Here is a 14,982-nt window from a genome sequence, read left to right as displayed (position 1 = left end):
TTCTCCCTATCCACCAAACAAAGCACTGTTGTCAAATAATCACAAACTTTAAGTGCCAGAACAACATCATTCTAAAAGTGGGCAAAAATAAGATGGTTATCAACTTTTTTTTCCAAAGTTTCTTTTGTAAATCTACTTGAAGTCCATTCGGTTGAGAGGATCAGAATTCTGAAGTTTTTCTTTTGATTGTACATAGCTTTTAAAGTCAAGTAGGCCGTTGCACATCTTTTCTTGGCCAGTTTCACCAAATTTCTTTTATTGATGAATTTTCTCATCAAGTTCAACAATAACGACATTTGACTAATGTAAGAATGGATCTTGATGGACTTCTTAGAAACTGTTAAAGTAATATTATATTAATTAGTAGCTAATAAGTATTAAATATTAACTATAAAGAAAGTTAGAGGATAGGAGAGTAATATTACTTGAAGCATATGGATTAATCTTGAATATGTCACCAAATATCAAATTGATGCAATGAGCAGCACATTGAGTCGAATAAATGTGTGGATACACACTCATCATCATGCTTCTTGCTTTAGCATTCTCACTAACGTTATCGGTGACAACTTGTACAATATTTTTTGATCTGATTCTTTTAAATAGTGTTCTCGAACAAGTTGTACATTTTGGTAGTATAGGTAGATTTATTGCTAGCATCAACAAAATCAAGAAATGCACTATCAATTGGAGAATTACCAAAATATTGATGATCATTTTACCATTTCGTGTCATCCATTTGTCCATCATAATGCACTTTATGCTCATTAACAATTTTGTCCACTTTCTTCACCTCTTTTTTAGGTGAATAACTCTTAACTCCATGGAAGCTAGGAGACTTCATTCTGGGGCCATGTTGTCCTACTGCCTCAATAAATTTATCAAATAATTTTTAATTAACACAATTAAAAGGGAGCCCGCATCGTACATTCATAATGTAAAAGAACTTAGCACACGATGCCTTAAAATTTTCTTGGTTTCATCCAATCCTACTCCCTTTTAAACCTTTTGTTGTGATTTTTATGAAAAATAGAGATTGAGAGGACTTTTTGTCATGTTTTGCCTCGTGAATGATGCACTTCCACTAGAAGATATCTTTTGAGTTTTTTAGGGAGGCGTCATTTTACCACATTGCTCCATATCATCATCATCAATATTAACCACATGTTCTTCTTGCCTCACCTGGAATTTTGAATTACTCGCGATTTTATTTTCCACATGAGCTCTTATTTCTTCTCTAACTTCCGCCGGATAACTTGGACATTGTTTTATATTTTTATTTTCATCCATCAAATATTGCTTGTGTCGAGTAATACCACCATTATAAGTAACTTTACAAAATATACATATTATTGAATCTTTTGTTGGTCCTTGCATATAATAATTTCATCCAATATCCTTCTTTTTGTTAGCATTAGACACTATTGAGATTACTATTTATGAACAAATAAATACTATATTAATTAGTATAAAACTAAATTGAGTAGGACAGAAATAAATATAGAAGAATTAATTTTTTAAATTTAAATATAGGCAGATTGCAGCTAATAGCTTTAGAAATACAAAAACAGTGCATAAAAAATAGAGCACTTTCACACTGATGTTCTGATTTTGCTGACTGCATATGGAAGAAGTAGAGAAAAAGAAGAAAAGAATAAGAAAAAGAAGGAGAAGGGGGAGAAAAAATAGGAGTTGAAAACATACTTGCTCAGTAGTTGAGGTCTCAAATTGAAGAACTATTAAAGAAACTCAAATCGAAGGACTGAAGTGCAAGAGAAGAGAGTCCCGGGCTCGTCATGAAGGAGACAAGAGAGTCACATGTTTGATAAAATACCAAATAAACCCTAATATTGCCTTTTAATTACTAAATCAGTTCTTTTTTTTACAAAAAAGCCTGCCTTTGTCACCTTGCCTTGTCGCGTCGCTACTCGTCTTTTGTCACTATTTTGATCTCGCTTCGCTTCGCAGGGAATAAGAGACAAGGCCTCATCTTGCCTCGCCTCTCGCCAAAGGAGATATGGCACTCGTTTTTCAAAACACTGGCTGACGGTTGTAAAATAGAAAGAATATAAAAAAGAAGTGCTATAAATACGTGGTATTATGGATAAACAACTTACTAGGTGAATTTATAATCAAGCGGATAACTTGCGAGTAGTTTAAACATGCAATTTACAAGTAGCTCTAGCAAATGGTTTGCGAGCAACTTTAATCAAGCAAGACGTGTCACGATGTATCGTGGATGATAGGTCGTGAACTTTTCTTTTTTCCGTTAACTTTCTTTTTTCTATAAATAGAAAGTCAATTCAATTCATTTGGATATCAATTTTTTCTCTTCCTCGATACTTGTCTCTAATGTATTTATTTTATAATATACATTTTATAACACATTATTAGCAAGAGTGTCATCACCCGACCTTGGGCCTAGTCATAACATGGCGATTAGAATCCCAAAAAACTCCAACCAAGCCTCTTAGCATAACATTCATGAGCATACATAAGGTAAATGAGAAATAAAGCTAAATCAAGATATGAAAGCAAAATCTCAAATAGAATATAAGTCTCAAAACGAGAAAATGACAATATAAACATTTACTATCTAACATGCCTCTAATACTAGATGGGGGCATGATACAATCTCCCAACTCACCCAATAGATAACATAAGAGTAATGAAGTATAACTGTCCAATGCGAAATAAATGTCATGTCCTCGAACAGTAAGGACTCACTAATAAGAAACTAATAACAAACTCTAGCCATGAGTGAGAGGAGGATAAACACGATCGTCGGACCTTACATTATGATACAATGTAGGTAAAAGTATGCGAAGATGTATTAAAAATAAACATAGGACATAGGCAATATGAATCATAGATGCAAGACCAATATCAGTAAAAACATGAGTAAAGTCATGAAAATGTTAAAACATTTATCTCATTGGTCAATGCGTCAAAGCATCATAGTCATCATAAGAACTTACATATGTGGGAGATAACCGTAACCGACAGTAAGACCATGCGGGCTATTACATGGAATCAAATGATCCCCACATTGAGAATGAGGAAGGCTACTTGCCAAGGTAGGCTCCATCCAACTTTATCATTATCATATGCTATATGTGGATCCACTTGCTAGGCCATATTGGCAAACCTACGGTGGCAACGTAGTTTAAGAGACTAGAGGTTTCTACTAGGGCTTAGGTCGAGCCCCAGCCTCAAAGTCCACTCGGTGCTAAGTACATCATCCTACGGAATACATATCATAACATAATCATAAATCATACTTGTAATAATCACAAGCTTTTCATAATCATAATTCATAAACTTGTTCATAGGAATAGCTCATTATCAAGTGATTCATGTAATGTGGGTGTAGGCCTTCCATCATTACGAATTCTTCTTATAAAAATATCATTAGAGTCTTAAGTCACCATCTTCATCAAGGATCTTAAGTCACTTTTTTATTAGAGTCTTGAGTCACCTTCAAGGATCTCAAGTCACCCTTTCATTAAACTTGCTTGAAACATAATTAAAGCATTATTCACAACTTATTTGCATAAAGCATCTTTAATCTCATTCATGAAGCTTTTATTTAAATAACTTAAAAAATCATGATCATATCTCATAAATTATACTTGAAACTAGCATATACCTTGGGTTATTAAAATTCAAGTTGAAATCATGTAATATGTTGTGAATTATGCATAATTAGGCTAATAACATTAAATTATATCATAATTTAGAAGACGAATGCAAATCATGAAATTAGGGCTTTTAATTGAAGAAATCATAAGAGAATTTGAGAAGAAATCTATAAGATTCCATGGGTGAAAGATATCCATGGATGAAGTCCTGGATACCTTGATCTTGATGAGCCCTAAATTGAAAAGAATGGAAACTTGACTTTGAAGAAATCCCTTGGATGGATTGAGGGAGAAGAAGACTCTTGAAAAAAAACCTTGGAGAGAATATTTTGGATTTTTGGGAATTATGATGAGAATGAGAGGGTTAGAGGACTTTAGGGTAGTTAATAGGTAGGAATCTGTCCCCAAAAATTGTCCACATTCATTAATAAAATATTAAGAAAAGACCAAAATAACCCCAACTTAACTGAATCTGAAACCTAAAATGGACCATCACCATGAACTATTATGGGCATTACGGTCTGTAGTCCCCTCCGTGGTGAGGGACTTCAACTTTTGAAAAGGGGCCTTGCCCACCACGAGACACACCATGGATCGTGAAAGGCAATACGGCTCGTGCTGGCCATCCGTGACATGGGACTTGAACTTGGAAATATTGGTGAAAAGAATTGGGTTTCAGGATCCCCTCCACAGAAACCATACACGGTCTGTGAACAAGAGGCGCGAAGATGACCCTGACAGGAGCCTGCAGGAGGGGTTCGCCACGGAGGCCATTACGAACCGTGGTCCGTAATACGGCTCGTGGTGGCCTCTCGTGGTCACCACCTCAGGAACCCATTTGGCTGGGCCTAGACCACGGTATCCCTTTACGGCCAGTGGTCCTCTTCACGGCCCGTAGTGGGTCCCGTGTAGACCACCCGATGCCAAAAGCTGAGTGTTTCTGAGAAATCATCTTTTGATCCTTGTTTTCCGTCTTTCCAACCAATATCTCCCCCTTGGGAATATTTATCCTCAAATAGGACTCAAACTAGTATAAATGGAATAGGAAAGGAACATAACAGCCCAATATGAATGCAAAACATCTCAATAATGCATAAAACATGAAATCTTTAATCTTACACTAAAACTTGACTTTGAAAACTCATTTTATGAACATCAATGCATATGAAACCATGAGAACAACTGAAACACATGATTTGGGCTGATTGAATCATCAAGGAACTAAATACCTTAACTAGGCACAAAAAGAAAGAGATGAGGATATTGAGACATCATATCGGCTTTTGCTTCCCATGTAGCACCCTCAACCTCCTGGTTCCTCCATAACACTTTAACTGAAACTATTTCCTTGTTCCTCAACTTTCTAACTTCTCGGTCCAAGATCTCAACTGGAACTTCCTCATATGAAAGGCTCTCTTTAACTTTAATGTTGTCTAATGGCACCATGGAGCTAGGATCACCAACAAACTTCCTCAATAAAGACATATGAAACACCTGATGCATTGATGCCAAATTGGAAGGTAAATCCAACTCATAAGTCACCTTACCAATTCGCCTTAAAATCTGATATGGCCTAACATAGAGGGGGCTTAGCTTTCTTTTCTAATCAAAATGCATCACACCCTTCATGGGAAATTTTTTCAAGTAAACCTAATCACCAACCTCAAATTTAAGTTCCCTTCTCCTCACATCCGAATATGACTTTTGTCTGCTTTGGGTTATCTTTAATCTTTCTCTAATGAGTCTAACCTTCTCTATAGCCTCAAATACCAACTTGGTTCCTATCAAAGCACTTTACCTACTTCAAACCAATCGATAGAAGATCTACACCTCCTACCATACAAAGCCTAGAATAGAGCCATCTCAATGCTAGAATGATAACTGTTATTATAGGCAAATTCTATCAATGACAAATGATCATCCTAATTTCCTTTAAAATCAATACATGCTCTCAACATATCCTCTAATGTCTGAATGGTACGCTCATCTTGACCATCCGTCTGTGGGTGAAAAATTGTACTAAGCTTCACCTATGTACCAAGGCCCTTTTGAAAAGACCTCCAAAACTGTGATGTAAACTGAGTACCTCGATCCGAAATGATAGAAATGAAATACCATGAAGTTTACCTAACTTCTGGACATACAATCTAGTATAATCCTCGGCTGTATATGAAGTCTTAACATGAAGAAAATGAGTCGACTTAGTTATTTGGTCAATACTTATCCAAATAGAATCATGTTGCCTATGAGTTCGAGGCAAACCAGTAACAAGTCCGTATTCAAGGCTTCCCACTTCCAAGTAGAAATCCAATAACTTGAGCCAAACCTCCTGATTTTTTATGCTCAATCTTCACTTGTTGACAGTAAGGAAACTTAGACACGAATTCTGAAATATCCCTTTTTATGTCATTCCACCAATACACTTTCTTTAAATTACGATACATCTTTATGGAACTAGAATGAATAGAATACCGTAAACTATGAGCTTCGGACAATATCATATCTCTCAAGCCATTATCATTCGAAACACATAATTGGCCTTGATATCTCAAACACCATCTCCCCCTTGAGAGAAAGCATCAATGGCTTTTTCGACAACCGCCTTCTTTAATTCAACCAAAGCGGGATCACTATCTTGCTTTGCCTTAACATCCACCACAAGGAATGATTCTGAACCATTTTGCACAATTACTATCTCTATGGTGTCCATGTGGATATTTTCACAAATACAAGAGTTTACAATATGTATTCACTCAAAAGGACTTGAACCTTTGATAAAGGAGATGACTTGAGTTGTTGAAGGATTATGATATGAGTGTGTTATACCCTTCGGATAAGGCAAATATGATTGTCGATGCTCTTAGTAGATTGTCCATGAATAGTGTTGCCCATATTAAGGATAAGAAGAAAGAGCTAGTTCGGAATATGCATAGATTAGCCCGTTTAGGAGTCAGATTGGTTGATTTCGAGGACGGTGGTGTTTCTTACCAAAAAAGCATAATATGTTTTAAAACACTTATAATACATTTATATTGCATGCATAATTCACTTTTAATACATAGTAGATTTATAATAGTATTGCTATGTATTATTATATATGGTAATAAATAAAAAGTATCACTAAAATCAGTAATTATTTATTAAAAAGTACTTATCCAAGTAAGTTTTCCTTTATAAAATCAGTGGTTTTGAATTTTCTTTATAACCCTTTTACTTGACCTCAAAATAGGGGTGGTGGAATAATTTTAGAATTAGTGGAGTAAAATTCCAAAATTGGCAAAACCCTAAAAGATTTTCCTTTCATTTTTCTTTCCAGCCGCCTCACCTTTCCACTTTCTTCCTCACCTCATCGTTGCCTCCAACATACTCACCACCAGGCAAACCTCCATAGCCGTCACCACCCATCACCACCCAAACAACCCACAAAACCACACTTCCATTCCTCCCTATTGCTCCCTCAAACAGCGAATTCCAGGGAGCTGTTGACTTCACCCAACAACAAACAGCAACTCCAAACAACCATACCTACCTCTATCTTCGACGAACAGCCACCATCGAAAAACAAATGAATTCCACTCTTTGTTTACAACAATGAACAGTCGCGAGCCACCAGATCCCAACCCCCACTCTGTTCTCCTTCTTATCTACTCTTCGATGAGCAACAAGACGAGATCGAAGCTCCAACTTCCCATATGAACTCGTATGGCTAGAAACCAACAGTAACTCAACTTTTTCCATCATTTATTTCTTTATATATATTATTGTTATTTCATAGATGTCTTTTACTGATTTATTTAATTCCTTTGTTTTGCCGTGATTATAGTTTCCTCTTATTCCTATTATTCTTTATTTCATTATGCTATGAATACTTATGCGTTTTTGGTTGATTTCTCACTGTTTTGATAATCATTATTGAAAAATTAAATATTTTGGTGGAAACCACCGGTAAACACTATTATATTTTCTTTTGTTGTTGTTGTTAATTTTTTTTCCATGGTTAAAATGATCTGGTAGCTATTTTTATTTTTTTCTAGCAATATTGACATTGTGTTTGTCATAGTATTTCCACTGTTCACGGCTTTGGAATGTTATTTTATTATTTTTATTCTTTTGTTATATTATTAAACTTATTTGAATGGTTAAAATTGGCCAATGAAGAAACTACCCTCGGTTTCCAAGGCCTCCTATATTCATAAGTCGAATTTTAGTTTTTAGTTATTATTATTTTTATTTTTATTATTCATATTCATCCATTACTAATTCTTTTACTAAGTGTCTTACAAGTACCCAAATTTTCTCCCTGAAGAAGCTATTCGAATTATTAGGTATATTATTGACGTTAGGCAAGTATTAGGTCCTTCCTTATATTATTTTTTTCTTTATTTTTCTGTACATTTCTTATTTATTATACTTTTTATATTATTTATCTCCTCCTCAATTTAAAAAACATGAGTTTAGTCGGGACCCACAGTTGTAAAATCTAGAGGGTGTTAATACCTTTCCTTCGGAATAACTTGAATCCTTACTTAGAATCATTTGATTTCGTAGATATTTTTTAAAAAATAATTAATTGTTTTCCTAATTATCCTAAAATTAGGTGGCGACTCCTTAAAAATAAAAGTTTCTTTAAATTCTTCTTTTAAAATAATTTTTAATTGATTTTTTCTTACGAGTTGCCACGACGTTGCTACTTATTTGCAAAAATAAGGATGCCAAAAGAATGGCGACTCTGCTGGGGATATAGATGTTATAACCATTATGGATTCATTTTCTCAAATTGAGGAGATTTTGCTTTTATTATGTAATACATTGTATCTTGTATATTTTATTGATTATTTATATATTGTACTTATTATTTATTCATTATTTGTTTAATTATATATATATACACTGTCGTTTGCATTTATGGCATATTTCGTCAATCGACCCTCATTTTTCTGTATTTGAAAGACCAATTTTGCAAACCCATAGTCGGTCTTTCTTATACATATCCCTTTTCGGAATGCCTGACAAATTATTGGTTCGTCCTGCGTCCAATGGTTGCCATAGTTCCAACCCAAGTTGTCCGCTTGGACCCCAACCTTTCAAAAACTGTCACGATCAAATTTCTCAGGTCGTGATGACACCTGTTAACACCTACCACCAGGTAAGCCTAACTTTTAACCCTTAGCCCTGAACCAGAGGCAACGGGCTATCAAGCGGAAGACGAATAGATAAAGCAAAAAATAAGGAATAATGAGAAGAAAGCGAACAATTGAAACAAACGCAAGAAACCACTACAAAACCTGGCATCAGTTGGTAGTCGAGCACCTAAATCAAAGTACGAATACAAGGCTGTTTAAATACAAAATAAGTACCGACAGTCTTCAAAAGCAAGTAAACACTAGTCTTAGTCCGTCATAGATGAAAATCGGCAACTCTGAATGCTAAGAGCTTACCAAATCTCCGAACCAAAAGCTGATCTGCACCAGTTCAAATCAACGACAAAAATCCGTACTATGATCTGAAGGGGCAGAAGTGTAGTATGAGTACAAATGAATGGTACTCAGTAGGTATAGGCCGACTAAGCTCCACAAATAAAACAAGTATAAATAACATATAATCAGGTAAATACTACACAAATAACTAATCAGAAATTATCACAATAATGACAGGGAATAAGAAAAACGTCTGGAGACATAAATAAAGGAGTAGAGTCAGAGAACACATTTGAAACACAATCCAACAACATATTAATAGAAAGAAGGCATCATAAGAGTCTACTAAATGAGAATATATTGCTAACAGGCAACACTAACCACGTAATCACCTAGGAACTAATCCGACTGAGCCTAGCAGGAAGTACAATTACAATCCAACTCAAATACCATATAAACCAACTATAAATACAGCCCAAGGTAAGTACAAGTAAGATCAAATAATAATCGACCGGACACCCACACCCCAGAAGGTACAAACAATGACAAACATATCCTCGACCCTCGTAAAATCGAGAGACCAAATAGTAAATAAGTATACTGGTGATGGGCGATGCTGATAAATGCAAGTCTGTAGTAAAAACCAGTGACATCATCGGTGGCTCTCAGAGATCAACAATAAGTGTATAGACCCACCCCAGCCTTCGGCCTGCCAGGTGGGACCTATGCGTCTCCCTCATCTAGTTTAGTGGTGCACTAGCCAGAGGGGACCATAGGGGACACAAAAAGTCCGTAGACACTGTTTGGGACCGAACCAGGTCTTACATAGACATATAGTATCTCCGTAGTGGTATTGGAGAGTAAGAAGCCAAGCTGATATAGAAAGGGCAACGCCGCGTCGGATATCAGTAAATCAGTAACCTTAAACCATGAGCACCGTGAAAAGGGGCCACCCAGCCAGTCAATAAACTTCCAGGGGTATCTGCCCAGCTAGAAAGAATAAACCCGGAGGCATCGATAAGTCAAGATAGGGCGTCGATGCTCCGAATAGCCAAGTAAAATTGAGTATATCCCAAATGCCTCTAATGCCTCAAGTAAAAAATGGAGTATGTCCTCGACGCCTCATAAGTTTCAAAACCAGTGATCAAGTAATTCAAGTGGTATGACTTTTGTTAAAAACTAGTTTTGAAAATGGTGAAAGCATGAGAAAGTCTTCTAAAAAATAATAGTGAAAAACCATAAATAATCCTGGAATCATACCACAAAACGAGTGAATGCTCAAATAGTGCAAGCATGCCATCATCAACATCCAATCAAGACACACACAGTCCAAAAAGTAACATTGAGTCAAATCAAACCATCAAGGCAAAGAACTAACCTGGGATTCAATCGCTCCTCGGGCATGGCCTCGGGCCTAACAATAACAACAAATATGGAGGCATCGAATCCTAAAGCAAAACAAAAGCGAAGGGACAAGAAATGACCCAATATCAGATAGGGGAGAAATTGTCTTTAGGATTGATATCTTATCCCAAAATATGCCATCTCAGCTTCCTACGAGAACAACTAAGCCAAACCTACGGCTACGACAGGCCACAAAGGTCCCAGGCGCTAGCATAAAGGCACACCAACTGCAACTAGCCCTACCGGAAGCTACACCTAGCTATAAGGGTAAAGAACACCTGCTAACGCACCTAAGGCTCAAAACTAGCCTAAGGCCATCAATATCAATCCTAAAAAGGGTAATAACTCCAAATCCAAACGGCCATGAGACCCACAGCCTAAACTAAGGGTTCACGGGACCATTCTAGTCTAAGTTCCAACTGAGAATCAAGAAACTGGAATAACAAGAGGTGAACTCCAATAGCGGCAAATACTCAACTAAATCACATGTAAAATATACTAAACAATATCTAATATAACTTAGTCAAAGGGAGAGACCATAGCGTACCTCGAAGCTGAATACGCATGCTTCAAATCCTCCAATTTAAAGTCCTCGACCTCCAAAACACCTCCAATTGCCGCCATGCTAACAAAATAGTAATCAGCTCGTCAATACGGACGTTTTGACACAAAAATTATGAATTTAAAGACGGGCCAACTTCAGAGTCAAAATCGAGAATTATGGGACCCGCTTTGTAACTCATGGAATTAACTCCGAAAATATGTTCTAAACACTACCCCAAGCTTATGATCCAAAAAGAAACACAATTCACCTATAAAATCAGCTACGATCCAAGTATGCATCAAAAACCTAAGCTTAAGCTAAAAATGAAAAGGGACAACATTTAGGGCCAGCGAATTACCAAAATTGAAGCTCCCATGATCAAAATAAATTGCACCATATGTTTCTTGCAGAAAACCCCACAGCTTAGCCCCAAGAATTGCTGAACACCGAGTTAAAACGATCACGAAATAGAACTCCAAATAACTCAAAAATATTAAAAACAACAGCTAAATCCATGATTTTACCTCACACGAAGCCTCCCCTCAAGATTATGAGCTCACCAATGGATTCTTCACGAAATTTCCTTGAAGTTAGACCCTTGAATTGCCAAAATTGAGCTCAAAATGAGAGATATATCGCCCTTGGAAATAGTTTGCAAAGGCTGAAATACGTGGCCTATTAATCAAAGTGATAGTCCAAAGATGGCCTTCGCGAATGTGGCCTAAGTGGCCCATGAACGCGGAGTTTAGGAGGATTGACCTTTCCGAATGCGGTTGAGGTTCGCGAACGCAAAGGCAAAGGGAGCAGACCTCAGCGAATGCGGCCCAAACCCCATGAACGTGGAGAGTAAAGGCCTAAGCCTCCGCGAACGTGGCCAAGGGCCTGCGGTTGCGGAGAGAAATTCCTTCTGCACCAGATATCAGCTGAAGTGCTGATTTTCACAAGTTCAAATAGTTCGACGGGGTGCTCGGAATTTATTCGAAATTCTATTTGTGCAAACGAGATATGGTACCCCACCAAATTTGATATTCCGAACTCAATGACATATTCAAAATTTCCATACGAGGTCATTTTAACTAAAAGTAGGTCCCAAACTCAGTGTCATTTTGAGCCTAATTCCACAATGGGCCTCAAAATTAAACCGAAAGCCTTGAGGAGCGAATGAAGGGTCGTTCTAGACCAAACTCGATATTCCAAAGCTAACTATGCTTATGAAATTTTCATCCGAGTGCGTTTTCCAAGAATGTTGACCAAAGTCAACCTTAGGCCAAATTTCAAAGGCAAAATCGTCAATTGGCCCCAAACTCGTATCGATTGCCTCAATACTTGTGCCGACCATGCTACTAGGCTAATTTGGCCATTTGGGAGCTGATGAAACCTTTATAATTCTGTCTTGAGGTTGTTTACTTGAAGTTATGATCGAAGTCGACTCTTCAATTTTTTTTTGGTAACAAATGTAAATATTACCATCAACAACCAAATCCAATACACCTAGGGAGCACCTAACTCCATAGTTACCTTTATAGAAGGGGACGGCTACGATGAGTCGCAAAGGTCCCATGCACTAGAATAAAGGCACATCGACCATAACTGGTCCTACCGGAAGTTACGCTTAGCTATAAGGGCAAAGAACACCTGCTAACGCATATAAAAGGTAATAACTCCAAATCAATCCTTAAAAGGTAATAACTCCAAATCCAGACCGTCGTGAGGCCCACAACCTAAACTAAGGGTTCACAGGACCATTCTAGTCTAAGTTCCAACCGAAAATCAAGAAACTGGAATAACAAGAGGAGAACTCTAATCTCGGCAAATGCTCAACTAAGTCACATGTAAAATATACTAAACGATATCTAATAGAACTTAGTCAAAGGGGGAGACTGTAGCCTACCTCGAAGCCGAACACGCGCGCTCCAAATCCTCCAATTTGAAGTCCCCGACCTCCAAAACACCTCCAATTGCCACGCTAAATAAATAGTAATCACCATGTCAATATGGATGTTTTGACACTAGAATTATCAAATTTGGAGACGGGGCAATTTCGGAGTCAAAATCGAGAACTGTGGGACCCACTTCGTAACTCACGGAATTGACTCCAAAAATCTATATATAATTAAAAGGAAGAAAGTCTAGCCTAGGATCACGCCATGTGGCAGCGTAGGATCAAGACATGTGGTAGTTTTTAGGACAAATTAGTTAAATTAGGTAATAATTAACTAACTTTTAAATTTTTACAATTTTTTTATAAGTTCTTTTTATAGTTGTTTTATTCTTTTTATAATTATTTGAATTTTTTAGACTCACATTATCGTGTGAATAGTCAACCCACGTCTTCTAACTGCATCAAAACATTACCCCACGTTTTTAAAATTATTTGAATTTATTTGTTACCGATTTTCTTTACAATTCAAATTTGACAGTTGTTTTAATTTTGTCAATTTTGTAGTTAAAAATTCAAATTTTGACAGTTTTATATATTTTCTAAAATATCTGATAACTATTTTTACAAAAATACCTAATTTAAATCTATTGATTTATAATTAAAAACATATAATTAGCTTAAACAGATTTGCACATTCTACATTAATTATATTTTTAAGAAAGAAAAAAAAACATGTTGCTACGGTCTACTTAATTCTTCTTTTTTTTAACATTGAATTATGAAAGAATTTTCACTATCAAAATATAAGCTTATTTTTTAAAAAAAGTATTTGCAAACTCACAGAACGGATACTAATCACGTTTTTGTTTTATTCTTTTTTTATAGCAAAACCCCCTTAAAATCAGGACAAAAATAAAATAAAAAGGGAATTGGGAAAAGAAAAAAACAAAAGAAATATTGTGAGTAAATGGAATGACATTTTACTGCTGAAAAGTGGCCTAAATTGGTGCCGTCATTTTCATTTGAATTTTATTATTCTCATTTAAAATTTCACGTACAAACAAATTTATATAAGTAATTATTGTTAATTAATTATGAAATATATCCAGGTTATATATATAAAAAATAAAACATGTCAATTTTAAAATTTCCAAAGTATAATCACCACAAAAATGAAATGATTTGTTTTTGAAAAAAGTATCACTGAGGCTATATTAATTTATTTCAACTTCTTAAATAGAAAAATAGGACAACGAAAGAAAAAGAAAAAATTGAGTGGTTACTTTCCACTTACAAGTTACAACACATTAGAATCTTTCATTCAGTTTCAGAGCATATATTGATTTATTTTCGCAAAATTTGCTAGGAGATAATTGCACAAATCTGAACTGATATTTTGAAATTTGTTTTTAAAATTTTTAGTCTGTTTTTTTTAGAGTTCATCAGTTTTGAGAACAGTTTAAACCCAGTAAATTGAACAACGGTTCATTTCACCCACATAACTTCTCCATTTCTATTTTCTCAACCACTTAACTTCCCCATTTTCATTGACAGAAGAAGACTTTCCTTTTTACATTACTATTAATATTAATTTAGATTTCAATAGATTTAGCTTGATTCAACATAAATTTTAAGATTGTATTGTATATCTCCATGGTTGTCTCCAATCAATGCTTTAGATTTGACGAATGCAGGTTTTGAAAATGGATTGATATTTTTATATATAATTTTTTTATCTATATTTTTTTTCTGAATTCATTCTTAATGTTAATTTTTTCTTTGCTCGATTTGTCCCCGATGATAAGTTTTGAGGTTGGGATGCAGAGTGGTAATTTATGAGACATCTTCAAATGAAAGTATATATGGTAGTGGACTTGCCAATTCAAAGGTTCAACTTTATTTCTTTCATCAATTTTATCATTTTTGAAAAAAATGTATCTTTTATAAGTTTAAATGCAAGGCTCTTTTATGCATATATAAACATTTCATGCTTCTTTAGATTGATATTTTTATGTATAGTATAACTGCACAATAGCCTGAGAAAGGATTTGAAGTACAATATCAGTCATAATTTTGCTAATGTGAGTTTAGATT

Source organism: Solanum dulcamara, chromosome 2 (genome assembly GCF_947179165.1).
Source record: "Solanum dulcamara chromosome 2, daSolDulc1.2, whole genome shotgun sequence".
Taxonomy (NCBI): Eukaryota; Viridiplantae; Streptophyta; class Magnoliopsida; order Solanales; family Solanaceae; genus Solanum; species Solanum dulcamara.
The sequence above is the reverse complement of the archived record's forward strand: the minus strand, read 5'-3'. Positions refer to the sequence as shown.